This window comes from Rhinopithecus bieti, unplaced genomic scaffold, assembly GCF_001698545.2.
Source record: "Rhinopithecus bieti isolate Rb0 unplaced genomic scaffold, ASM169854v2 scaffold_51905, whole genome shotgun sequence".
In the NCBI taxonomy this organism is placed as follows: Eukaryota; Metazoa; Chordata; class Mammalia; order Primates; family Cercopithecidae; genus Rhinopithecus; species Rhinopithecus bieti.
This window is the reverse complement of record NW_016821253.1, coordinates 2,224,097-2,250,930: the sequence shown is the minus strand read 5'-3', so window position 1 is coordinate 2,250,930 and position 26,834 is coordinate 2,224,097. Positions and strand designations below refer to the sequence as shown.

The 26,834-nt window shown below is 39.4% G+C and overlaps 1 protein-coding gene and 1 long non-coding RNA gene across 24 annotated transcripts in view; one reads left to right on the top strand and one right to left on the bottom strand.

Moving 5' to 3' along the window:
- The window catches only part of LOC108520808 (uncharacterized), a 14,499-nt gene extending 3,000 nt beyond the window's left edge, over window positions 1–11,499 (bottom strand). Inside the window, exons 1-4 of one of the 3 annotated variants that reach the window (XR_001883025.1) lie at window positions 11,331–11,499; window positions 8,020–8,546; window positions 3,619–3,712; window positions 2,734–2,856 (exon numbers count right to left, since the gene is read on the bottom strand). This is a non-coding gene — a long non-coding RNA (uncharacterized LOC108520808). The remainder of the gene's footprint in view (window positions 1–2,733; window positions 2,857–3,618; window positions 3,713–8,019; window positions 8,547–11,330) is intronic. The other 2 variants (XR_001883024.1, XR_001883026.1) reach the window with 2 other exon arrangements.
- Window positions 1–26,834, top strand: part of MYT1L (myelin transcription factor 1 like) — a 548,227-nt gene that overhangs the window by 951 nt on the left and 520,442 nt on the right. For 3 of the 21 annotated variants that reach the window (XM_017860330.1, XM_017860338.1, XM_017860318.1), the window contains exon 1: window positions 4,284–4,445. The exons of 11 other annotated variants lie outside the window; for them this stretch is intronic. The gene's annotated coding sequence lies outside the window, so the exon portion shown is untranslated. Of the gene's footprint in view, window positions 1–4,270; window positions 4,446–5,545; window positions 6,314–26,834 lie in introns of those variants that run through there. 7 more of the 21 variants (XM_017860327.1, XM_017860317.1, XM_017860331.1 and 4 more) reach the window with 4 other exon arrangements.

The following is a 26,834-nucleotide window of genomic DNA, read 5'->3' as shown; positions in this document are numbered from 1 at the left end:
GATTTTTAAATTTAACTTAAATGTTTGAAGTTCATAATAATGAAACAAAATGTAATTTATAATAGAAATATGTCTTTTTGTAACACCTAAATTAATAAACTAAAAGTTTAAATGGTACACTTTAGTTTTAAGATAGATCTGAATAAAGCAAAAATGTATATGTAAATATTTAGATGAAAGTTAGTTATATAAAATATAGAGAATAGATTTTGAATTTAGTATTAACCATGACAATTTCTTGTACCATCAAAGCTATATAAGCTAAATAATTTCTAAGTTACTTAGAGTAAACATATTTTACATAAGAGTCTTTTTGTTCAAATGTTTGTATTTTTTACTAAACAAAATTAACATCATAGACAAAAGCATCCCAAAACCACCCTTACAGGCATATGAGGGTCTTTCTAATTGTTCAACTTCATAAGTATCATGTAGCTTTAAAAATAATAAAGTCATGTCTCCCATACAGATAAAAATGTAATTATTTTAAAAAGAAAAGTATTTTATACAGTATTCCTTTTCAAAAACACAATAGCATTGCATTCCTGTAAGTTTTCACCTCTCAAGAACTTTGAATCCAAAGTGTTGATGGTAAGTTATAAATGCTACTAAGAGACACATTCCAGAAAAAAGGAAGTTTGTTTTTTCTGATTGACCTAAAAGAACATGTATGATTCTATCAACTCAAATGCAGTAAGTCAATTGCTTAAAAGTCTCCTTAAAGTTATACTTGAGTGATAAATTTTCTTTATTAACCAAAATAGACCACTGTTGATGTGTTTTTGTGATGGTACTTTACCTGATTGCACTTTGAAAACTCTTACCATACTATCATACACTTTTCATAAGCAATAACAGTTGTTATATAATCCTTCTGGTTTTAATCAGCCATATTTCTTTATATTTTAGCTTGAGTTTCAGAGAAATAAGTTTATTTTAAACATTAATCGTGCATTTAAAGAATTTAAAACAATAAAATTCTGATAGATTAAGAAGATTATTTAAAGTGACATCAGCTTTCTCAGAGGACTATAGTTTAAGCATCAGTAATATGAGATCTGGATCTATATTATAATATGAAGGATTAAGTTAGTGCCTTTTGATCTGTACATATAGTCTTCAGATTTGTGAATCAAAATTGTCAACATCTAAAAAAAACCTATGAAGTCGCACAATTGATTTTGCTTCCTCCCCACCCCACCCCAAAAGTTAATTACCAATCTTGGTTGGATTCTTCCTTGCCTCCCTGACATTTGACTGCTGCTAATTCACTGATTAATCTCATTAATGTGATTATAGTAGGATTTAGAGTTGGCTGCCATTGTTCTGTAGACAGTGCTATTCAGGCTGAGCACTTGCCACCTCATTCAGTTTTGCTGTGATTTTTCAAAGGCTGGTGGAGTGAGCTATTGTGAGCAGGCTTCTCTGCCTTCCCTTTCAGCACCAGGAGCTGTCCGCAGCTGATAGCGATTGCATTCAGCAGTGACTGACTTCCTCCTAGTTTATTGGCAATGTGAAAATGGCTCACTTTCATCACCTTAATGATTGTGCTAGTTGAGGTAGAAGTAGGAGAAGCCTTCATGGTCACATTTGGATGTTTTGAAGATGGTGGCAGCAAAGATATCTATACTTGAAGATTTTTATTTAGTAAAGACTTTCCATCTGCCATTGCACACACATTTTACTCTATTTCCAAATATTCAAACTTATCAATATGTTAAAAATTACTTGTATATATGCATAGTTGTAGGTTGAAAAATTATAAACATTATTACTTTTCAACTGTAAAATTTTCTCCAAATACATGCAATTATTAATAAAATTCATCTTTGAAAAGATGCACCAGGACTATCTGGTGTCACAGGCAGAAAGTATGCATGACACACAAATTTCAACTTTTCTTTAGTTAGACTTGCATCCAGCTGCAGAACTTATGCCAATTTCACAAATTTGTGTTAGAAGCTGAGATCAAGGTAAAGGCCCAATAATTTGTGACCACATATGAGTGGTGTACAAAAATTCCTAAAGGAATATGAGTACATAGTCTTCTTTGGGGTTATAAAAGCTGTCAAAGCATGACCTTAGGACTATGTGGATAGTTTCAGAGAATGAGACTTCTTCAATATGCTGTTTTCACTGTCCCTGTTATGTTTTTCACCTAATTTGTTTATTTAATTTTTACTCTCTTGAAAATGTTTCTATTTTGTCCATTACTCTTGAATATACCCAATTATTTCACTGTCTGATGTTTTCTGTCTGCTTTCTGTGTCAATGTTTAATAGATTAGGGAAAAGAAATAAGTGATTATGCAATTTCAAAGATTTGTAAAGTTTTTCTATTTGTTACAATTACACTTAAAAATATTGAGTTAATAATCTGATTGTTCAACTGCTTTTATAAATACTTTACAGGTAAAATTTTAAAAGCCAATTACTTCTCTGTGAAAATTAATTTTGTCAAGTGAATAATGTTTTCAAAGTCACATGCATAAACTAGATTTTCAACTCTACCTGTAAGCCAATCTAATTTGAGGGAGAGATATTATTTTAAAAATACATAATATATAATCTGAAAGACTTTGTTTACTGCTTATATATTTTGGTGGACACATTTAACTTCAAACAACTTAAAGGCCTATTTACTCTTAAATGTTTTATATTAAAAATCTCCTCCGTGGAATTAGAGGGACTAGTCAGACGCTCTTTGGTAATGACCACTCTGCCCTGCACTTACAGTTTGGTTTGGCTGGGTGTCCCTTTTAGACCAGGGCTATAATTTTCAATCAATAATCAGTTTTTCCAATGTGTGTTGTCCTTTGCCAGGAAGTCTACCTTGAGGCGAAGTCTCTCCAGAACTCTGTTCAGGAGGCAAATGAATGGTAGACTCAGAAAGAGAGATCGACAGTTTTGCTAAATTCTTATGATCAAACTACTCCATAGCATAATTTGATTGCAATGACATTATGCATTTTCCTATTTTCAAGTTTTTAAGAGTTCCTTTTATGAATATCTTCTTTTTTATTTGAAAAGTTGTGTAGTATCCTTTAGAAAGGAGTAACTGAGGATAAACTTGAACAAAACTTGTGAATAACATATTTTCACCAAGCTAAGTTTCATCATACTGTATTCTGCACAACACCTGACATGGATCTGCATTTCTTCCAAACTAAACTGAAGATAAAAGATACCACAAACTTGAAGAAGAAATTAGATGTAGGTTTGTGTTTGTGTGTGTGTGGTTGGGGGTAGTGTCATATCTACATATCTTGGTTGCTGGTATGAAAAAGATATTTTAAATTGGCATGCCACCCCCATACTTAAAATGTTGCCTATAGTGACCATAACTCATATGAAATAATACAAATATTCTACTGTTATAGTAATTTGTTGTATGATTTTTTTTTCTGATATTAGATTATTTAAAGGCAACAGCTATCCATTTTTTCCATCAGTGGGCTATTTCAATGCAATGTGGTTCAGTTTGTAATATCTTTGTGTCTTGTCTTTTCTCTCTCTTTCTCTCCACTTTTCTTTCTCTCTCTTCTGCCCTCTCTCTCTTTAACTCGGTCCCTGTTTGTCTGTTTTGCCACCCTCTCTTCTCTCTGTGTTTCTTTCACACCTGCATTGTTCCAGCATACACAATGATTTTTCTATGCATGTTTCCACAATGGAAGTGTTTTTGGCTTTGACATCATAATGAGTCCTCAGGGTATCTGTAGAAGTAATCAGAGATGGCAGAGAAAATGTAAGCCAGGTGTTATAAAACTAGAAAGAATGCATACATGCTTATTTATTAGATAGAGAAAGACTGATAAACATTGCTGTATTAGGCTATTCTGCTAGGAAAATTTTCCAACCATGTACCTCTTTTAAAATAATCTCTGCTCCCCACGTGGTGATTATCAGAAAAGTTGGGGGGGGTGAATATTTTAGTCTCAGTGTAAGGAGTATTGTGTTGTGAGAAGATGGAATGATACAGGACATTCTCTTAAAGCTTTCCTTGCTTTCAGACTGCAGTGGTGTCTAGCAGGGCTCGACAGGAAGGGAATTGCAGTCTCTGTAGTAACCAGTAAGTCTGGTCCCAACACATCAGGGAAGAGCTTGGTCTTCAGAGGAATTACCTCTGAGAGCTGGAAGAGGGTGTTCCTGGTAACTTGGGGCTTCTCTGTCAGTCTCCCCACGGAAACCACAGTCAGCACTGTGCTCTGTGGAAAGCCTGCAGTGGCTGCTTCCTCATGCTGTTCTGCTCTCGACTCTCACTCACTGTGGATAGTGGGCTGGTGAAGTGCAGGCGCCAGAGGGTAGGGGTGAATGGAATGGAAACACAGAGGGAACTGTGACCAGCACGTGCGATGGTCTCTCCACGGCAGACAGAGCCCTGCGTGGGTGAGAAGCAGACTGCGGAACAGGATTTGGCTTGATGGCCACCAGCTCTTCCACAAAAAGGTACTTCTTTCCTTTTATTGTAAAGGTTACATAGGATTTTTTTTTTTTTTTTTTTTTTTTTTGCCTGGTGGTTGCAGTTCCCAGTTCTTCTCTTAAGTACTTCAAAAATAGTTGTTTCTCCACCTGCCTGCCTATCTCCAGCTCTCATTTGATTGCATACACAACACTTCCTAAAGTCTCTTGGTTTGGCATGTGAACACGCCAACAATGGACCCTCTCTCAAAAGAGCTTCTCCTTCAGTGTAATGCCATTGTGGGCACCGATATGTCTGCATGCTGCCTGGAGTTGTTGTTAAACATGAGTCTGTGTATTCAAGGCTAGTTTCCAGGGGCGAGGGTGGGAGGTGCTAAAGTAGCCTTTATGATTTAATGTAGCCTTTCATAACGGTGAGTGTTATAGGAGAGAGGTTTGCAGAGAGTGAAACGGTATAGTCACCACCAGAGTAAAACATCTATGACTTAATTCAAGAAGCCATTTATAAAATCAGCACTTTTTTAAGCCAGAAAAAATGCTAATGAACATCAGGTATCTATGTTCCCTTAGTTATTTTAAAAACCTTGTAAGGTCTTGTCTTTTCAAAGAAAACTTTGTCTATATTTTTTTCTTCAAACAATGCTAAAAGGTGAAAATGTTTTAACTTTCTTAGACAAGAAGTTTTGTGTCTTTTGTTTTAAAAGAGAATGATACAAGAAGCTCATACTGAAACAGAATAATATAGTGTGGTTGGCAACCCAAAAAAGATTTTAGGAATCAGTTAGAGTTAACTCTTGTGTCACCATTCTTTTATTTTAAGAAGTGACAGGTTTTGGAACCTCTTTTTGTTTTGCTTGGATGTTAACCAGTAATGCCATTTAAAATACTGTAGGTTCAGCTTACTTTTGTGAGGTTTCTTTGGCCACAGCATGAATTTACCATAACATCAATGATAGGGGAGATATTTTTAGATATACTGCCTAGCTGGTAGCTGCTAACAGCCTGACTCGGTATTTACAGTTCTCATCTATTACATTAAATACAGCACTGCTCATGATACACATTCTGCTCTAGAGATTTAGGGGCCTGTGGGTACAAGGCAAGCGGCATACAGCACACATCTCCACTCGTGTCTGCCTGTGTTGCAAGGTTGATACACAGGAAGGTTAGAAATTACTGGTTTAATCCACAGCTGTAGTTTGAAAAATATCTAGATCAGCAGTGAAGTTCCCTCCCACCTTAGGATTTGGGGAAGTGGATATGTTTTGTGTTGCTTCAAGGAGGCAGCCTGAGACAGGGTAAGTCAGCAGGATGCTTCCGAGGCTCTTCTGCTGCAGCGATGTGGTCTCTGAGGGAGCCTGAGCCTGGTGCACGCAGCACAGGCGGGACTCGCAGCCCGGCGCTGTCTGTCTGCTGCCTTTTCATGGAGGCTGCGCTTCACCCGCCCGGCAGAGCGCTGTACGCATGCCCGTCTTCCCTGTCGTTTAGTGGTGTCAACTTATTAATTTCCATCTTCGACTTCAGGCCTGTTAGTTTCCTGTCTGAAGGCATTATTACTTTTGTCCATGTGGCAAAATAATTAGCATACAGATGAGAAGGGCCCCTTGCCTGGGCGCCGGTAGAGACAGAAGATGTGCAGTGGAAAGTTGATTGGATGAATGGAGAACAAATGGTGGGCGTTCAAAAGCATTAGAAGAGTTTTGTAGTCGTGGAGCAGGTTGGAGAATTTTCTGGGTGAGTCCCTAAGATGGAAGGCAGGGGTGGCTGCCGTGGGAACAACTGCTTGTCAGACACTGGCTTAGCCGAAGGTGCCAAGTGCGGCTGCAGGCACAGATAATTCATTGGGACGACTTTGTTTTGCAAGTCTTGCGGCTGCTCTTTGGTATCCCCTCCAGGTAAATATGTCCTGTGCTCCCTGTCTTCTCCAGAGCGTTTGTTCCGCTTCCCAAAGTGGAGCAAAGTTCAACTCCTGATGGTCAGTAACAAAAGAAGAGTCATTTGCTGCTGGTTTGGGGTGGCGGCTTCATCCGTCTTCGTGTGCATGTGTCTGAAGTGGAAATTAACTGTTTAGAGATGATTGTTTTTAGAAACTTACAGCAGCCATTATTCAATGTGTTTAATTAATATTTTCTGAAACCGTGCATCGAGACCAGCAAAATTAGCAAATGTTGTTTCAATGAAAGCCCAGACATAATTAGTTTTGACTAGTATGTATTTTTCCTAGCTGGAAGATGATTTTAGCTAATTTAACCAGCAACTTACTGGAGATTGTGAAAATTGAACTGAAGTTTCTATTGATCTGTAGAATTTACAACTAGGAAATGTAGAAATTAGCACACAGTGATACTCTCAGTTCTTTTCAGAAAATGGAGATCATTTTGCAAATCAGTCTTCTGAGTTGAGAAGTAAGAATAAAGAGTCTGCTGGAATCCTAATTTTCTATTGTCATCAGTGACACATTTCTTATATAATTCTGTGACTGTGCTACTGCAATATGGGTATTTTAATATTTAGTTAAATATACTTCCATCTGGGGGAATTCACAGATAAATAGTTCTATCCTGTTTTAATAATTCCGATTCTCCCTAAAAGGCAAGGTTTTTCGTTTTAACTGACCTAATTATTTCACCTGCTTTTTAGGTAGAACTCAAGTAGAAATTGTTATTCTTTAACTGTCTTTTTATAGATTCCTGAATATTTTAGATCACTTGATCTTATTTTGCTTTTATTTTAAGCTTTTTTTTTTCTAAAGAGTTGCTTTACTTTAGCTGTTTGCTTTAAACAATAACAGTGAATATTTGACAGAAAATACAACTTTTGGGGGGAGGGGAAAATATTTTCTGTTTAAAAAAATATACCTTTTCAAAAAATAAGGAAACCACCTTTAACGAATCTAAACCCCANTTTAACTGTCTTTTTATAGATTCCTGAATATTTTAGATCACTTGATCTTATTTTGCTTTTATTTTAAGCTTTTTTTTTTCTAAAGAGTTGCTTTACTTTAGCTGTTTGCTTTAAACAATAACAGTGAATATTTGACAGAAAATACAACTTTTGGGGGGAGGGGAAAATATTTTCTGTTTAAAAAAATATACCTTTTCAAAAAATAAGGAAACCACCTTTAACGAATCTAAACCCCAAACACAAGGTATTGAAAAACATATTAACCCTTCATGTGAAGCTGCTGAAACTTGGTTTTCATCATTTTCCTTCTCATCCTGCAAGTTTCTTAGTACTCACATTGAGCTTTTCTGCATGATAAGTAAATTATCTATTGTTTTTTCAATATGTGTGTGTTTATACACACAGACAAATTTCTTTTCTATTTCATTTTAAATTTGCTGGTAAACTAGAATGAGGAAAAAATTGAGTTTTAAAATGTAACTCAAGCAGTTTTAAATATCAAATTGTTTTCAAGCAGATTCATGAAATCTTACCTAGAGAAAAGTCATAAAGTCATAGTTCCATTATTTTCTCATGGCTACATTTCATTTTAGAGTTGAACCAAGCTTTATATGATTAATATAGCTGCTTTTAGCTTTATGATGGTGGTTTATAACTTTCTTGGGGCAAAATATCAGCGTTTACTTTTTAACCTCACCTTGTGCATTTCTATGCGGAGATCCCCGAAAGCCCCTTCTCCGATGCTCTTTGTGCCTGGCTGCCTTCAAAGGTGGAGCCCAGCTGTTTTTGTTTGTTTGTTTTGTTTTTTTCTTAGGGTCAAAATTGTGTCGTATTAGTCTCCACTCCACGGAGCCCCATGTGCCACTCTCTGTCACGTTTGTTCTCAGGCCGTGGAGCAGGCTCACGGGCAAAGACACTGAAAGGTCCCAGGACTGGAAACAGGCTGATGTGTACCTGTCTGAAAAGGTGATTTCTAAGGGAATTTTTCCCTGTCTAGTTGGACTCTAAGGTTGAGTGTCAACTTTGGAAAGAAAAGCAGCCTTTCATGGCAAAATTTTTAATCAATTGATGTGATTCCAAGGTGTTAGTCCAAAGATGAAGCCCTCCTTTACTTAAATGCCCTGTGTAGGCAACGCTGGTCAGTGTGGGGCGTCTACTGTCTCAGTGGGCCTGCTCTGCTCACCGAAGCCACAGAGGGCATTGCTTTGGTGGGGTTTCCATTGACTGTGAATGAAAAAAAAAAAAAAAGGTAAATATTTTTTATTAAAAAGGTTATTTGACTGTATTCCCTTTAAAATTCAGTACTGTTGTGTATTTTTGCACTCTTAGGGGTACTATAATTCCTCTCTTCCATGGTTTTGTGAGTGCGTGCATGTGTGTATTTTTAAAATGCCAGTGTGAAAATGTGTGTAAGCTGACAATATTTGAGCCATAGGGTTAGTATGTGTGCCATGTAAGCCTGCTTTAGATGTGTTTGTGCACTCATTAATATAGTTGAAAGAACTTTAGGACTCAATATTGCATACTGACTGCTTTTTACTGAAGTCTGACTGTTTACATAGAACACTCCAATTGCTTCAAAGAAAATTACCTCAAGGATATTGGGCATTTGCTTGAGAAATTTTCAAGTGTGGAATGTCAGGTTTAGGACTCTAAATCAAACAACTCATGAATTAATAATTTATGGGGGTCCTTTTTTTTTAGTACATTGACAAAGATTTTCATTATAGGATTTCTAGCTCAAACACTGTTCTGAGTGGTGCCTTCATGCCGTTATCTCAACCTAAATGCATAGTGTGTTTTAATGGCCCTCAACAGAAAGGTTTTTCAAAAGTCAGCATCACCTCTTGATTCCAGAGGCTACCACACCACTGAACCCTAAAAGCAATGGACCATTCTTAGAGGCTGACTTTAAATTTGGCCCAACCTCCCCTCCCTGGTGCACGTATTCCACCAGCCTGTGCCATCTGAACAGAAGCTGAAAGCACAGAGCTTTGTCGCCATGAAACAATGCTAGCCAGACTGGTTGTAGAAATAATCGAGTCTGCAGGGCACCCCATAGAGAGCCATCAAACCGAGTCTGCTCTGGAGCTGTCTGGTAGATTGTGAACATTCGGAAATCAGTGCTGCATCTGCCAGTGGACCCTGTGCTTCTCTGAAACTCCCACCTGCCCTAATGCATCTGGGCAAGAGCTTTTCAGAATCCAGTTTCCTCCAGGATAAATTTAATACGTCTTGAGGGCCAGGCACAAGCAAATTGATTCTATCTCTGCACCAGAAAAACTCATCAACATCTGTAAGGACACAGATTTTCAACAACCCCAGGATTAGGGGATGCTATTTTGTAAAATATATTCCAAGCCTACTCCCTTCATACCTCATGCCAGCATGGCATTTTTTAATTAGGAAGTTGATTAAAAAGGGCATGGTAGACCACGGATGTATGGTCTCCTGGCATCCATCCAGCTGTTTGTTGTCTGGGTCATGGAAAGCGTTGCTCATCACCAGTTGCAGGAACGAGGGAAAATGATTATAAGGGATGGCAAGAATGAAACTGCTGCTGTCCGTGCTAATGGCAGCTGATTGTGGCTTCATCTGAACCAGGTTTTCCTGCAGATAGACTTACCGACTTCCTTCATGAGACAGAGACCACTCGTACTTGGAAATAACTTGGAAATTTAGAAACTCGGTGTATTATTCCGTGGTTCTGATTTTTCAGTGATCAATAGGATAAGTCATAATGACTTGTATTTTCTGGATTGAAACCTGTTTTTGGCCTCGTGTCCTGTAGGTTGGTGTCAGTGATGGTAGTTGTTCTAATGCTGCTGTGCTGTTTGCCTTCAAGAGTGTCTGGTTTGGCTTTTGGTTGTTTCCCCCACCCCCCAAGGGAAATTCCTTTCTTTGCTGGTTTTCTTTTTTTTTTTTAGGACTTAGAGTATATTTCACAGAAATAAAATTTTATGCCTAATTGTAGTGTCCCTATGGCTAATGTGGTGTGAATGAGCACCACGTTATGAATTTAACCCTGTCCATCCCTCTCACCCTCTTATTGTGTGAGCACTTTCCCAAGACCAAGCATACTAAAGAAAGCAGGGAAAAGGCAGCCACGGATGAGGCTTGACATGCTGCCAACACCAAGACCCTCATGCCCAGGGCAGAGGCTCTGGGGCTGTTACGCGTCACTCTGGGAAGACGCTCAGTGCTCAAGATCAGGGGACTATGTCTGCACCTCAGTGGGACTTTTCAGCCACAGGGGTAGCAGTTCTCCCTTTTGTTCTCCTTCCCTCCAAACCTACTTGCACATATATTAATTAGTTTTAGATTCTGCATTTTAAAGTTTTCAGTGACAGACCAGCTGGAGTTAGCAACAATGGTGGGCAGGCAGGGGCTCTCCTCACTGTCCTCTTCTAGAAAGAAAATATCAAAGTCATTGCTGAAGACAAAAGGCGAGACTCCTTAAGGTCAGGACCTCCCTTCCCTCTTAGCACTGTAACTGAATAATTAATACAATGTGCATATATTGAGCACCTACTATGTGCAGAGCCAAATGAGATACAACTGAGTAACAAATTTCTGCCCCACAAAAGTCAGGTAATGTGTGTACGTGTGTGTGTGTGTGTGTGTGTACATATGCATATTTCTGATAAAGGGTAATCATAAATACTTCTAGGTTTACTTTTCTTGAATGCATTTTGAAATAGATTAAAGCATTCTTATGACTTAAGAAGAAGAGTTGGGTGAACTTTCAGGCCCCTTTCCTGGGTAATCAGTACTTCAGGAATCCAGGTGACCATTCCAAAACTCATCACTCAACAGCATGACATTGAATCACCATATTCTCTATTCGACGGCACGTATGATTTCAGTGTACTGACTTCTTACACAATCAAGAGTTACACATTGTTGAAGGTTCTGGATAGTCAGCCCTCATCCATCATGGTTTCTAAGTATACATTCCCTGTCCCCTTCCTTTATGCAGAGTTACAATCGCAGCAAGCCTTCGCTTACCTGAGAAAACACCAAACAGTAAACAGAAAGTTCTTTGGAGGAGGGTGTTGGTAACTGTCGGGGGTCTGTTTTGCAGTTTCTGAGCTGTTGATACCAGTGATCAACAACAGAACATTTTGGATTTGGCATGGTGAAGCCCTAGGTTATTGACTGAGGGCCAACCTTCCAAGCAAACAGGAAGATCCCCTGTGTCATATTCACTTGTCTCTGCCTTCTCTGTGACATAAGCAGTCCTGTCACAGTGCAGACAGCTGAAAGGGGTGGCCAACCTGGTTATCCACCGGCTCACCATTGGCTGCAGAAACATCAAAACAAGGAGGAGAGGAGAATTCAAATTAGAAACTGGTCATGTATTTCAGACAATTCCAATGACTATTTGCCACATTTCCCTTGAGTCAGACCTGATTGCACATACCTGCCTACTTAGAATTAAGAATTTTGCTGTTATACCCTGTAAAAGACAAGTTGGGTTAGAATTCGCGTTTTATATTCTCTCAGAGTGTGGAAATGTAAGTAGCTCAAGCATCAAAAAGCCACATGTCTTTGCTTAAAAATGGAATTCTGCGATTATATAAAGTGAGAAGGGTTGGGTGATGCTAGGCTCTTGTATATAATAGGAAATAAAATCTTAATAATCTGCTCAGATACATTTCAGATCAATCTCTTACTTGTCCTTTGTTTAATGTGGCACATTAGGTACTGAATTAACATGTGAAATTTTCCACTGAATTTCTGAATCTTCCAAGACATTTCACAATTCTTTTCATAGTCCTGAGAACAAGAATGGAGGTAGTTTTGCTGCCCAAGTGGTTTTTTTTTTTTTTTTTTTTTTTTTTAGCTAATATGCTGTTACTGGGATTATATTAGCTCAAAAACAATCCTTTTCCCTTAGAGACCCACACCCATAGTGCCAGCCAAGAAATGAGGTATCTGTTCTCCAGGGACAAGTTAACACACCTGTTTACAAATGGGCAAAGCCACCTGTTCATCTAGTTTTAAAGTTAATGATCAAAACAGTATCTGATCCTAGGGTTTAGTAAGAGTGGAAAGGCAGTTTTGTGAGACAACAGGTAACATCTCATTTTTATTACCTAACATTTCAATGTATGTATATTAAATGTGGAATTAGTTAGAAAACACACTAAGCCTATGATAAATATTCCAAATATTAAATATCAACATTCCAAGGATTAGATGTAGAAGTTGTGTAAGGAGTAGTAGAGTCAATGATAGAGTACATTTCATGCTTCACATTTTCAAAATCCAACATATGCAAATTGAATCATGTGTTTTAGCCTCAAAGGCATAACTGAAGTGTGAGGCTTGCTGATTGGGCAGTCAGCATTGCAAAAATGGCCTCTTTCAATAAAAAATCAGTAAACGATTTTCACACATCTCATCCTTCCTCCAACAAGATCTCTTTCCCTTCCTGCTATGACTAGGGAGCATGTGGCTCGGGCCTTACAACACCATGGTCTCCAATTGTTTGGCTTGCATTAGCGCCCCTCTTGGCTCCTGCTCCTAGAGTTTTTAACTAAGGGCACGGCCAGGAGGATAATTACAAAATCCCTTGATTGATTATTTTGGTCTCTTCCAAGAGTCAGAAAGACTTTACCCTGCCTGGTTTGGTTATATCGGCTAGGTTGCACATGTGTCATAAGTTTCTGACTAATTCTTCAAAATATGAACAATGACCCACGACACAGGGTAGCTTCATTTTTCCATTACTTTCCAGGAGGATATTTTTACCTAATATTAAACATTTTTTCATTTTACTTTTGTCTTTTTTGAATTTTCTAAGTGAGATTTTCCACCCATAGTCAACCTAGACAGTGACGTCAAGTCCCTGTGAAGGAGCCCTGCGTTGGGAAGAGCTTCCTCCTAGGTCAGCTCTCCATAGAATTCAGAGATGACTTGAAACAAATGACTGCAGCTTTCTGCCTGTAAGGACCCTTGTTTAAAGTGAGAGACTTTAACTCTCTTGATGACTGAGTGTTTGGCATCCTCACAAGGACAGCAATTTCAAAGGCATTCCTGTGTAACAGTGGGCATCATGCTATCCGCAGGGCCACACCAACGGGCCCCTTGTTTATCACCACTTTGCAGAGAAGTGCAAATACAAACCCAACACCAGAAACCTGCAGTATTTAGAGTAGGTGCTATTGCTTGATTGATGAGTCTAATCTGGGACTACCAAGGTCAGGCAGGTTGACAAGAAATTAATCTCATCAAATGCTTCTTGGTCATCTAGAAAAATCACTGGACCAGCCGGGCAAGGTGGCTCATGCCTGTAACCCCGGGACTTTGGGAGGCCGAGATGGGCGGATCATGAGATCAGGAGATCGAGGCCATCCTGGCTAACACAGTGAAATTTCGTCTCTACTAAAAATACAAAAATAAAAATAAAATTGGCTGGGCATGGTGATGGACACCTGTAGTCCCATCTACTCAGGAGGCTGAGGCAGGAGAATCGCTGGAACCCGGGAGGCGGAGGTAGCAGTGAGCCAAGATTGCACCACTGCACTCCATCCTGGGTGACAGAGTGAGACTCTGTCTCGAAAAGAAAAAAAAAAAAAAACAGAAAGAAAGAAAAGAAAAATCACTGGACCATGTGGCACTCAGACATGTAACTGAAACCTAACTTTACCTTAAGTTATTTTCTCTATTAATTTTATACATTTTGTAACCAGAATTTTATCTTATTTTACACAAATAATGCCAGCTGTAGGTGGTGGGTTGCCCTGACAATTCACAGAAGCGTACATGCCATGGCAGCTCTACAGTTACTACTTGGTTTCTCTCAAGCCACTCTGGTGACTACATGAGTCTTCCTAACTTCTCATGATGTAGGCCAGGGAGATATATGTCATTAATATGACTTGACATAATACTTAAGGAAATAGCCCCATCAACTTTATGTATTACCTTTCTTTTTAAAAGCAGTATTTAGGGTATGCACAGGTTAAGCAGGAATGCGTTTTTAGCAGCTAAAATCTATTATACAATCCATGTCCTACTTCTGGTCTCCTAGAGCAGAAGGCACCCAAAATGACAAGCAAGAACTCGTGGGTACAAATAAACACTAGGTTTTTACCATGGTAGCCGATGGCATGTTCTCACCAACTCAAAAGAGTGGGCCTGAATATTGTCCCCAAAATATCCCAGCGACATAGAGAAGAACATCAGGCCCACAGTGGGAAAAGGAAAGGAGTCTGAGAAATCAAGCTCAGGTCGAGGTTGGGCAGTTGTCTCTCTCCACACCTGAATCTCAGACTCCTGACCTGAGTTAAAGGAGCCTTTCCAGGTCACTATTACCAAGGAGGCTCCATTGGGAAAATTCGAACACGGACATGTTTTATTTAACAAAGCAATCCACTGTTTCAAAAGTGCAAATTTCTACATGTGGAACTTTTCTCTAAGTGTTGGGAAATGCTTCTCATATGAAAATAAATGGAGAGGTGTAATAAAAGGAAGGTAACTGTGTAGAATGAATAGGGCTGGAAAGAAAGCAAAGGCAGAAACATTTTTATCCATTTGAAATTAAAAACAGTAAAAAATTTACAGGCAATAGAAATATGCTTCAGAAATACAATTTGGCTATTTCCAGTTCTTACTTAGAGTGAGATGTTGTAAACATAGATCAACTAGAAGACTCACATCTTTGGAAGATCATAAAATGAGTAAAGTTAAGTGCCAAGGACAAATACTCTCTTGTATACAAATTCAAACTGTTGATAAATTATATTAAGAAGCTAATAAAAACAGACTATCAGGAAGGCACCCTGAAAGCAATAATAACAATGGCTAATATTTAGTATGTACAGTAAATTGAGGGCTTTCCTCATGGGTTATATCAGCCAAAGCCCACAAAAATCTACAGGATTGCTGTAGGTACTACTATTATCTTCATAATCATAAAATAAGTAAACATATTTATTAAAGAGTTCAGGTTATCTAGGATATATACTGTTTAAGAAACCAAACCCCCAATGCAAACTTTTCATAGACAGAGAATATATTGATGATTTTCTACATCCTCAATTTAATGCTTACTTTGACTGCCAACAATGATTTTCAATAAACCAAACACTTATTTACTGAATGTCTGTAGGTGCAAATCTTAAGCCAGTGTAAGGCATAGTCCTTGCCCTTAAGAACTGAAAATCCAGCTGAGGACCCAAGACATAACCAGAGAAAACGTTATAATGTCAACCATCTCCACAAAAGTTTTCAGGGACAATTGACACACTAACAGAAATGTGCTGTGCCCTCTGGAGTTCCCCACATGAGTTTCTGAAGTGTCCCTGAGATAGAAAGCACAGAGAAGCTTTACATTCAAGTCTTTAATCCATATTGAGTCAATTTTTGAATAAGATTTAAGGAAGGGGTCCAGTTTCAATTTTCTGCATATGGCTAGCCAGTTTTCCTAGCACCATTTACTAAATAGGGAATCCTTTCTCCATTGCTTGTTTTTGTCAGGTTTGTTGAGGATCAGATGGTTATAGATGTGCAGTCTTATTTCTGAGATCTCTATTCTGTTCCATTGTTCTATGTGTCTTTTTTTGTACTAGTACCATGCTGTTTTCATTATTATTGCCTTATAATATAGTTTGAAGTTGGGTAGCATGATACCTCCAGCTTTGTTCTTTTTGCTTAGGATTGTCTCGGGGGAGGGAGAACATTGTGATAAACAGCTACTACGTGTGGAGCTTAATACTTAGGTGATGGGTTGATAGGTGCAACAAACCATCACGGCACATGTTTACCTATGTAACAAATCTGCACCTCCTGCACAGGTATGCCAGAACTTAAAATTAAATTAAATTAAATTTTAAAAAAAGAAATCACAGAAAGGCAAGCCATTTATCAGGGCCAGTGGCCAATAGAACTGGTGAACAGGTGGAATCTGGGATCAGCCCTGAAAACCAGTGTAATTTGGATACATGGGGAAAAAGGACCAGGCCTTCTATATAACTATGAACACGGTATGTGTGGTAAATAGATGTAGTGTTCTGAATGGTCATTATTTAATGATATTTGATAGTGTGTAATTAAGTATTCATTCTGTTCTATTACCCATGATTTGTATATGATTCAGAGTGACATGGGGGGAGTTATACATAAATATAAATGGGAGGCAGTTTCACTTTGAAAACTGTTAATGGTTTGCTCTTTAAAAAGTTTCCGGGCCGGGCACGGTGGCTCAAGCCTGTAATCCCAGCACTTTGGGAGGCCGAGACGGGCGGATCACGAGGTCAGGAGATCGAGACCATCCTGGCTAACACGGTGAAACCCTGTCTCTACTAAAACACAAAAAACTAGCCGGGCGAGGTGGCGGGCTCCTGTAGTCCCAGCTACTCGGGAGGCTGAGGCAGGAGAATGGCGTAAACCCGGGAGGCGGAGCTTGCAGTGAGCTGAGATCCGGCCACTGCACTCCAGCCCGGGCGAAGAGGAGACCCCGTCTCAAAAAAAAAAAAAAAAAAAGTTTCCGAAAATGCATATCATTTCATTCTATGATCTAAACATATGACAGTCTAGAAGTTTACTGGTTGGTGGAGTTTTGTTTCTTACTGAATGATTTACAAGATGATTAAAGAGTTACTTGATCTCATGGTATGCAAAAATAACTATAAGAATTGTCATAAAACAACTAAAAACATTTAAGAAAATAATGAGAATAGTTATTTCTCCTTTGCTATGAAAATCACTATGTCCAAATAAGAATATTTTTTCTTTCTTCTTCACAGAGAGAGGTACCTTAGAAAAATAAACATATAATGGTCTCTAAACTAGAGTGAGGGTTGGGCCCCAGCGTTGTTTATAAACTTGTGTATCGAGATAAGTAAACTATTTAATTCAGGTTTCAACATGGCTTTGGAATTAGTAGGAGCTCCTGCTTCTAAACTAAGATCAAATTTAAACATGACTTGCAGAATGTATAATATCTCTAAAAGTAAGAGTATAAATCATATTTTACTTAAATTTTTTAGGAGAAGACCAAGACAGTATTATATTGCCACACCCTTGGCACTTTACTATAGCAGTGAATTCATCCCCATTTCCTGTGTGATATCAAGTAGGGTCTTTTCCTATATTGAATCTTTGAAGAGAAATGTTCTGTCTTCCTCCTTATATCATTTCCATTAAAAAAAAAAAAAAAACAGGTATTTTTAACTAATTTCAAACTAAGTAAAGCCTATTCAGAATGTGAGATTTGTTATCTGCTTTCAGATCTCACTTGAATTAACCAGGCATTATCTCTACTGAGCCCCAGTCCCTCTCCAGAGACTGACTCCTGAAACCTTTGCTATACCCACCTCTGAGCATGGGTTAAGACAACCAGTAGTGGAGACAGCACATTTTCAGGGCCAGCAAACCACTGATTGCCCTTGATTTTCCAATTTTTTTTTTTTTTTTTTTAGTATCAGCTGAGATCTTCGGAAAGCAATGTACTGAATTTTATTAGCTTTGCTTTTTATAAAGATGCTGTTACTATGCCAAGGACATGGAGAAAAAGTTTCTTCTTTCACCCTGTCTTAATTGATATATTGAAGGTAGTGAATACACAGGATGAACCCTTAAGTCATATATATTCTGAAAGGAACACAAATTGTAATTTCTTCAGCTCTAAGTTCATTGCTATTTTCATTCTCTTCTTCTTTTCCTCTGCCCAGGACACTGACAATCTGTGAATCCTCTGTTTCACTCATTCTTCAAACAATAGCCACTCAACCACCAGCTAATTCACCAAGTAGCCAAAGACATGTTCCTCTCTCTCTGTGACAGCCTGCTGTTCTTCCTCTCTGCTTGCTTCTGGCCAGAAGTCCCCTTTCTTCCTATTTCTCTACACCCCAGCCTACAATAGTCTTCTACCACCACTTTTGAGTGAAATGTCCCTGATGCAGCAATGAATATGTTCTCTTCTGTCCTTGGTTAGCCTCATGCGGAGTTTGTCTCTATCTCCGTGGGATCCAAACATAAGAAGAATGGGAATGGGGTAGAAAGCATAGAATGAAACTATCAAAAAAGCTACTGGTGATGAAAATACTTAGTAAACCTCAGAAGTGTTATATTCTTTTTTTTCTCACTCTGTCACCCAGGCTGAAGTGCCATGGTGCAATCACAGCTCACTGCAAGCTCTTCCTCCCGGGTTCAGGTAATCCTCCCACCTCAGCCTCCAGAGTAGCTGGGACTGCAGGTGCATGTCACCCCACCTGGCTAATTTTTGAATTTTTTTTTGTAGAGATGGGGTTTCACCATGTTGCCCAGGCTGGTCTTGAACTCCTGAGCTCGAGCAATCTACCTGCCTCGGCCTCCCAAAGTGCTGGGATTACAGTCATGAGCCACTGCCCTGGGCCATAGAAGTGCATGCAGGTGAAAGAGAAAGGGAGAGATAGAGAATAAATTGTGGTTCTGTTTCTCAGTCACTAAGGAAAGGAAACAACTTCATCAGAAGCCAAAGACAGAGACACTGGGAAGGGAGGCGAACAGTCTGGTACCAAACATAAGTGGAACAGAATGGGGAGGGGTGGCCAAGGGAACATGAGGAGCATGACACAGGCGACTTGGTTCTCCTTTCCACAGGTCCCCTTTCCAAACCCCAGTAGCTAGAGGTGCTGTGTAAAGTCTACAACTGCAGTCTCTCCTCACTGTCACCCATAAATCTAGGCTTGTTTCCCCCACAGCAGCATTGCTGCCCACACAATGTGACCTACAGTACTTGTCATTGAGTGTTATGATTCATTTGCACTCTGTGAGGTAGGTGGAGGACCTAAATGTGGCAAAGAAATGTATTGGAATCCCAAACTGTTTGTGCATAACTTGTTAATACATTGAAGCACACTACCTCATTTATGTTCCAGACAGCTGAAGTGACTGATTCAAGTCACCGTAGGCCAAATATACAAGGTTTTGGGGTAAAACAAGGGCCTGGTGTGGGTGGGAACAGAGGCCTCGCATGCTTCCCTATTTGTTCTTGCTCCCCTATCTGGCAGTAATGTACATCTGTCCAAGAGCCAGCTCTAGCTTGAGAAGAGAGATGGGGGGAGGCCCGCCCTTCTCTCCAAGCATGCACAACACTCCTGTTCACACTGATGCCAACCTAAATGTTGTCCCCCAAAGTTGTGTGACAGAGGAGATAATTCTCATTCTTCAGATCACAGCATCCGGTGCTTCATTTAATAACAGGAAGGCAGCTCAGGGCTCTCAGCTTATATACCCATCTGAGACCAACATTATTGTGCATTTCACATCTTGTGATCTCTTTCCAAGTTAGATAAGGAGAACCGGAGAATGTTTATTAGATAAGGCAGAGCAGTAGCCTGATCCGGGCCACTCAGCTGCGTTCTTGTCTAGATACATCAGCATAGAATATCCAGGTTGGACACACACATCTGTGTGATTTGGTCTGGAGGAAGGTACAACGTGGTTCGTGTCTTCATTCTCATGCATTGTCAGCTCGGATTTGACATCAGCCTCCTTTTCTGACTCTTATGTGGTCTTGGTTATCAAACCCTTAAGTTTCTCACATGTCATTTATAGTTTTGATATCAAATCCTTGGCTGTGTTCAGATCCGGGGTCTGGAGGGACCACAAGCAACAGCTGGGACCTTGGGGTGTAGGGGAGAGGTACAGGATCAAATGCCAGCACTTCAGGGTTGACTGAATTGGGGAAATGCAGTCACAGACCCCTGAAGTGGAATATTTCTTCATTTTTCTATTTATTTATTTGTTTTATATTTTCTCTGGTTGGATAGTTGGGTAAAGGAATGTTGTTGTGAGCCCTCTTTCTGCTGAAAGAGATTTATAGAATTTTTCTTTCATTTATTTTTTCAATCAATTCTTCACCTTGTTAGATGCTAAGGGTTATAAGAAAATGAGTCACAACTGCCCGTGGGTCTCAGATATTTTATAGACCAACAGGGCAGGAAAGACAAATTTATAGATAACTATATAATGGCTTGGACTTTGATAGAAGTGGTAAATATAAGTTAAGTGTTAAAATTTTCTGAAAGGAGGGAGACATAATGTCAAGCCAGGCTGGAGTGGGGATAATATATAAAAGGCATTGTTTAAAATAATCTTTGAAGAAAACTAGGGTTCTAGAAGCTAATTACAGTACAAAAGCCCATAGAAGAGAATACACATGGCTTCTCTATGGAATGATTTAGAGGAAGTTTTTGATGAGACAACAGAGTATCAATAGAGATGTAGTAGAGAGTAGTATAGTGTACTGAAGTGTAGGTGGAGTTTAGATAGAGTATACTGAAGTGCAAGTGGAATATAGATACAGTGTACTAAAGTGTAATTGAAGTACAGATAGAAAGCAGAAAAGTGTAGGTGGAGTCTACATAGAGTGTTCTGATGTGCCAGTGAAGTATAGGCAGAGTATACTGAAGTGTAACTGGAGTATGAGTACAGTATACCAATGTATAGGTGGAGTATAGATAGAGTATACTGAAGTGTAGGTGGAGTAGAGATAAAGCATACTGAAGTATAAGTGGAGAATAGATAGAGTGTACTAAAGTGTAAATGGAGTATAGGTAGAGAACAGAAAAGTGTAGGTGGAGTCTAGGTAGAGTGTACCAACGTGCTGGTGAAGTATAGCTAGAGTATACTGAAGTGTGAGTGGAGTATGGGTACAGTATACCAATGTGTAGGTGGAGTATAGATAGAGTATACTGAAGTGTAGGTGGAGTAGAGATAAAGCATACTGAAGTGTAGATGGAGTATAGATAAAGTACACTGAAGTGTAGGTGGAGTATAGATAAAGTAAACTGAAGTGTAAGTGGAGTATAGACCGTACTAAAGTATAAGTGGAGTATAGGTAGAGAACAGAAAAATGTAGGTGGAGTCTATGTAGAGTGTACCAGTGTGCCCGTGAAGTATAGATAGAGTATACTGAAGTGTGAGTGGAGTATGGGTACAGTATACCAATGTGTAGGTGGAGTATAGATAGAGTATACTGAAGTGTAAGTGGAGTATGGGTAGAGTGTACTAAAGTGTAGGTGGAGTATAGGTAGAGAACGGTAAAGCATAGGTGGAGTCTGTGTAGAATATGCTGAAGTGCAGGTGGAGCATAGATAGGGTATACTAAAGTTTGGGTGGAGTATAGACAGTATACTGAAGTCTCTGTAGAGTATAGATAGAGTATACTGAAGTGTAGATGGAGTATAGGTAGAGAAGAGTAAAGTTTAGGTGAAGTAGAATGTACTGAAGTGCAGTGGAGTATGCATAGAGTATACCAAAATGTAGGTGGAATGTAGATGATAGAGTATACTGAAGTGTAGGTGGAGTATAGATAAAATATACCAATGTGTAGGTGGAGTATAGATAGGGTGTACCAAAGTGTAGGTGGAGTATAGATAAAGTATACTGAAGTGTAGGTGGAGTATAGGTAGAGTTTAATGAAGTGTAAGTGGAGTATGAGTAGAGCGTACTAAAGTGTAGATGGAGTATAGGTAGAGAACAGTAAAGTGTAGGCGTAGTCTATGTAGAGTATACCGAAGTGCAGATGGAGCATAGATAGGGTATACTAAAGTGTAGGTGGAGTACAGACAGAGTATACTGACGTGCAGATGGAGTATAGATAGAGTATACTGAAGTGTAGATAGAGTATAGATAGAATATACTGAAGTGTAGGTGGAGTATAGGTAGAGTATACTGAAGTGTAGATGGAGTATAGATAGAGAACAGTAAAGTTTAGGTGGCATAGAACGTACTGAAGTGCAGGTGGAGTATGGATAGAGTATGCTGAAGTGTAGGCAGAGTATGGTTAGAGTATATTGAAGTGGGTAGAGTATGAGTAGAGTACACTGAAGTGTAGATGGAGTACAGATAGAGAAAAGTAATGTGTAGGTGAGGTCTACATAGAATGTACTGAAGGACGGGGTAGTATAGGTAGAGTCTACTGAAGTCTAGATGGAGTATAGGTAGAAGGCACTAAAGTGTAGGTGGAGTATGGATAGAATGTACTGAAGTATAGGTGGGGTACAGGTAGAGTATCCTGAAGCACAGGTAGAGTATAGATAGAGTTTGCTGAAGTGTAGGTGGGGTATAGGCTGAATGTACTGAAGTATAGGTGGAGTATAGGTAGAATATAGTAAAGTGTAGGTGAAGTAGGGATACAATGTACTGAAGATATGGGTAGAGTGTACTGAAGTGTAGGTAGAGTGTAGGTAGAATATACTGAAGTGTAGGTAAGGTATAAACAGAGTGTACCAAAGTGTAGGTAAGATATAGGTAGAGTGTACTAAAGTGTAGGTGAAGTATAGGTAGATTATATGGAAGTATAAGTGGAATGAGGGTACAATGTACTGAAGTGTAGGTGAAGTATAGGTAGAGTATAGTGAAGTGTAGGTGGAGTATGGGTAGAATGTACTGAAGTGTAGGCAAGGTATAGGTAGAGTGTACTGAAGCATAGGTGGAGTAGAGATAGAGTATACTGAAGCATAGGTGGAGTATAGGTAGAGTGTACTGAAGTGTAGGTGAAGTATAGGTAGGTTATAGTGAAGTGTAGATGGAGTATGGGTAGAATGTGCTGAAGTGTAGGTGGAGTACAGGTAGAGTGTACTGAAGTGTAGATGAAGCATAGGTGGAATATAGAGTATACTGAGGCATAGGTGGAGTATAGGTAGTATACTGAAGCGTAGGTGGAGTATAGGTAGAGTGTACTGAAGCATAGGTGGAGTATAGGTAGAGTGTACTGAAGTGTATATAAAATATAAGTGATGTATAGATAGAGTGTACTGAAACATAGATGGAGTGTAGATAGAATATACTGAAGCATAGGTGGAGTATAGAGAGAGTATACTGAAGTGTAGGTAAGGTATAGATAGAGTGTACTGAAACATGGGTGGAGTATAGATAACAGTATCCTGGAGCATAGGTGGAGTATAGGTACAGTGTACTGAAGTGTAGGTCATGGAGATCTCATGAGTGTCATACTTACAATAGTCTCTATGAGATAAGTTTATGACTTTGTTCTCTCAATAATGTGAAATTACTGAAGGTTTTTGTATAGTTGAATGGCAAGGTCAGAGCTCTTCTTTGGGATAATTAGTCTGGCAGCCAATCAGCGGCTACTTCCTGCCAATTCTCTCTCTAAAATTGTCCTCCCAAATGTTTTATCCCTGCCATTTCTTCCATCATTACTTTAGAGTAGCCTGTCATTATCTTCGTTCTGGACTTTTAATAGTAGCCATCACGCCACACACCCCCACTGTCACCCACACTCTTATAAATGAATTCTACATTCTGTTTTCAGATCAATTATTGCAAAATACAGCTTTGGCATTTTTCTGTTCAAACAATACCAGAGTCTTTCTATTTCATACAGAAATAAACCCAACACCTTACCCCACTCTTTGAGGTAACTTCCCGCCCATTCTCAAGTATGCTTTCTATCCCTGCATTATGCTTATCTATTTCAAATATTGCAATGAGGACTGGGCCAAACACTATTCATTGTCTGTGCTTAGATGACTCACACTATTACTTCTGTAATGTCTTTCAGTGGTGTCTATGCAAACACACCCTATTCACTCTTCAAAGTCTGGTTAAAATGCCACTTTTCCACATAGCCCTGTCTGTTCCTTCCAGGTGAATTCTAGCCCTTTTCTTTTGAACTTTAGCAAGGTATACTTTTATGATCCTTATCATTGTCTACCTTGCATTGATAGCTATTTATATAATGATGTAACCTACCCTATGAGGCTGTGAAACACTGTTCTTCATAGATGTATGTTCCTGTCAGAAATGTTGGACATAGTTGGTTCTCAGTAAATCTTTGTTGGTGTGAAGAGAGAATGGGGTCAAGATTGAATGTGGAACTCTCTTTAGTGCTGTTGCTGTGACCAGAGCGCCATCATTTGAGGGACCTTCTGTCCTGGGATTTCCAGGCCTTCTGATTCACAGTGAGGTTACCTCTTCTGAAAGTGGTGATCACCTCTCTTTGATTTGTGTTATGTAGGGTGCCTCGATATTTGGAAATAGGCATGTTGCATTGCATGAAAAGATATTCCCAAGGCACTTAGGACACATGAATGCATGTGACCAGCTGTTTTGCTGCATTTCTGGGAGACTTACTGTGACAATGGTGTGGAATAAAGATTCCAGGAGCCAGACGTCCAGACTGCTATTTGAAAATAGCCCTTTGGCTTCTGTGCACAGCATTTTACTTTATCTACTTACGTGTGTTCTGTCTCATTCTATTTCCTTTGGACCATTTGATACCACTTAAAAAATAAATAGTTGTGTATCTGCCTCTTGAGTTCAAGCAACTGAGAAGGACCCTTGAAAACCCAAACTCCTGCAGCTTACTCACAGCAATCAATGTTAATGATGAGAGTGGAAGTTGAATTGAAATACTGGAGAGGAAGTCTTCCTTTTTCTCAATACTTTCTCCCACCAAGGCAAAACCTGGGATAAGGAAAAGAGTCCGGGCACAAAATTCCAGGAGTCTTCACACTTGGGTTCATGGCAGAGAAAGAAGCCTTTGACCTTGTTCCTGTTCCAGGATCAGAAATGTCACCATTCAGCTTTTAAAATGAAGGGGTCATTGACGTTAAGTGGGACAGGTGAACACTGGCTCCCGAAGATGCCACTGTCCAGAAATAGGCAGCCACTTGGTATCTGAAATGGTTGGGCTCTGTGTCCCCACCCAACTCTCATGTTGAATTGGAATCCTCAGTGTTGGAGAGGGAGGTGATTGGATCATGGGGGCAGTCTCTCACTTGCTGTTATTGTAAGTGAGTTCTCATGAGATCTGGTTTTTCGAAAGTGGGCAGCACTTCCCCCTTCTCTCTCTCCTTCCACCACATGAAGATGTACCTGCTTCCCCTCACTCTTCTACCATGATGGTAAGTTTCTTGAGCCCTCCCCAGTCATGCATCCTGTACAGCCTGTGGAACTGTGGTTCAATTAAACCTCTTTTCTTTATAAATTACCCAGTCTCAGGTAGTTCTTTTCAGCAATGTGAGAATGGACTAATACAAGATTTTTGCTAGTTCTTTCTGCAATAGTGATCTTAGTAGCAGGGCAGTCTCAGTGAAATGCCTGCTTCTAAGGTAATAAGGGATCCTCCCTATTTAATGATAATTTTAAAACGAAAAGTGACTTTAGTATTTAATACATTATGGCTATGCTGAATTAACTATTTGAGGGAAAACAGATATTTAGATGTTGCACTTCATTTCTGTGTATTTTAAACCAAGTGTTGGTTCAGGGGATACATTTCAGCCATCAACTGTAGGAATGAATATAATCACCTTGGTCCAATATATTCCACTGTGAAATGTTCTTTACATGCACTGCCTGAAGTTTTTAACTGGAATTTGCAGTATCCTTTATATTAAATGCCTGGGCTTTTCTTCAATTGTGATGAGTTATATAGGCTCTGCAAAGATTTGTAACGTAAGTGTGCAACCTTCATAATCAATTTTACCTGATCTCCAATGCAAGTCCAAATTCCCAGTATCACAGAAATAAACTTAAAAAATGTTTTAGTTATCCCAGTTTAGTAAATAATAATCATTTTAATATATAAACAGTACAGAATAATTTTAGTGAGATATCTTACACTTTTATGCAAACTTCAAATCCAAGTATGTATTGTACACTGAAAGCACATCTCACCTCAAACTGACCACATTCCAGGGCTCAAGAGCCCATGTGGCTAGTGGCACCCACAGGACAGTTCATTCTTAGTGATTGTTTCTTCCTAATGCCATGCCTGCTCTTTCAGTATCTGCACTAGAGGGTACCCATATAAATACTTCAGTGAGATGGATTTTCCAGGGTTGGCAAATTACGGTCTGTATGCCAAATCCAGACCACTTCCTGTTTTTGTAAAGTTTTTCTGAAGCAGCTACGGCCATTCATTTGTGTGTTGCCTATGACTGGGCTTGAGTTGCAGAACACATATTTCCAAGGCTGTTAGACTTCCAGTGATACAGACACAGAGCAAGCAACCTGCTCCCTGAAACGTCAGCAGGAGCAAGCTAAAAAGGATTAAAAGATTAAGGAAGAAAAGAAAAGTTACCTACTGCTTATTATTAAATAAAAATGAAGAGGATGACAAGGATCATTAGCACAGACAAGACACTTGGTGTGGACTATAGCGAGAGGTTTAAGTCATCGTCCTCACTTCAGAGTCCAGCTGATGTTACTCTTCTCCTACCAAGCCCTACCTATCCTTTCGAGGTCTGCCTCTTCTTATCCCAATAGCCAGTCTTACCTACACCACTCACTTACCTAACATAGTCACAAAACTTTTCAGGCGGCCAGGCGCGGTGGCTCAAGCCTGTAATCCCAGCACTTTGGGAGGCCGAGGCGGGTGGATCACGAGGTCAGGAGATCGAGACCCTCCTGGCTAACACGGTGAAACCCCGTCTCTACTAAAAATACAAAAAAAATCTAGCCGGGCGTGGTGGCGGGCGCCTGTAGTCCCAGCTACTCGGGAGGCTGAGGCAGGAGAATGGCGTAAACCCAGGAGGCGGAGCTTGC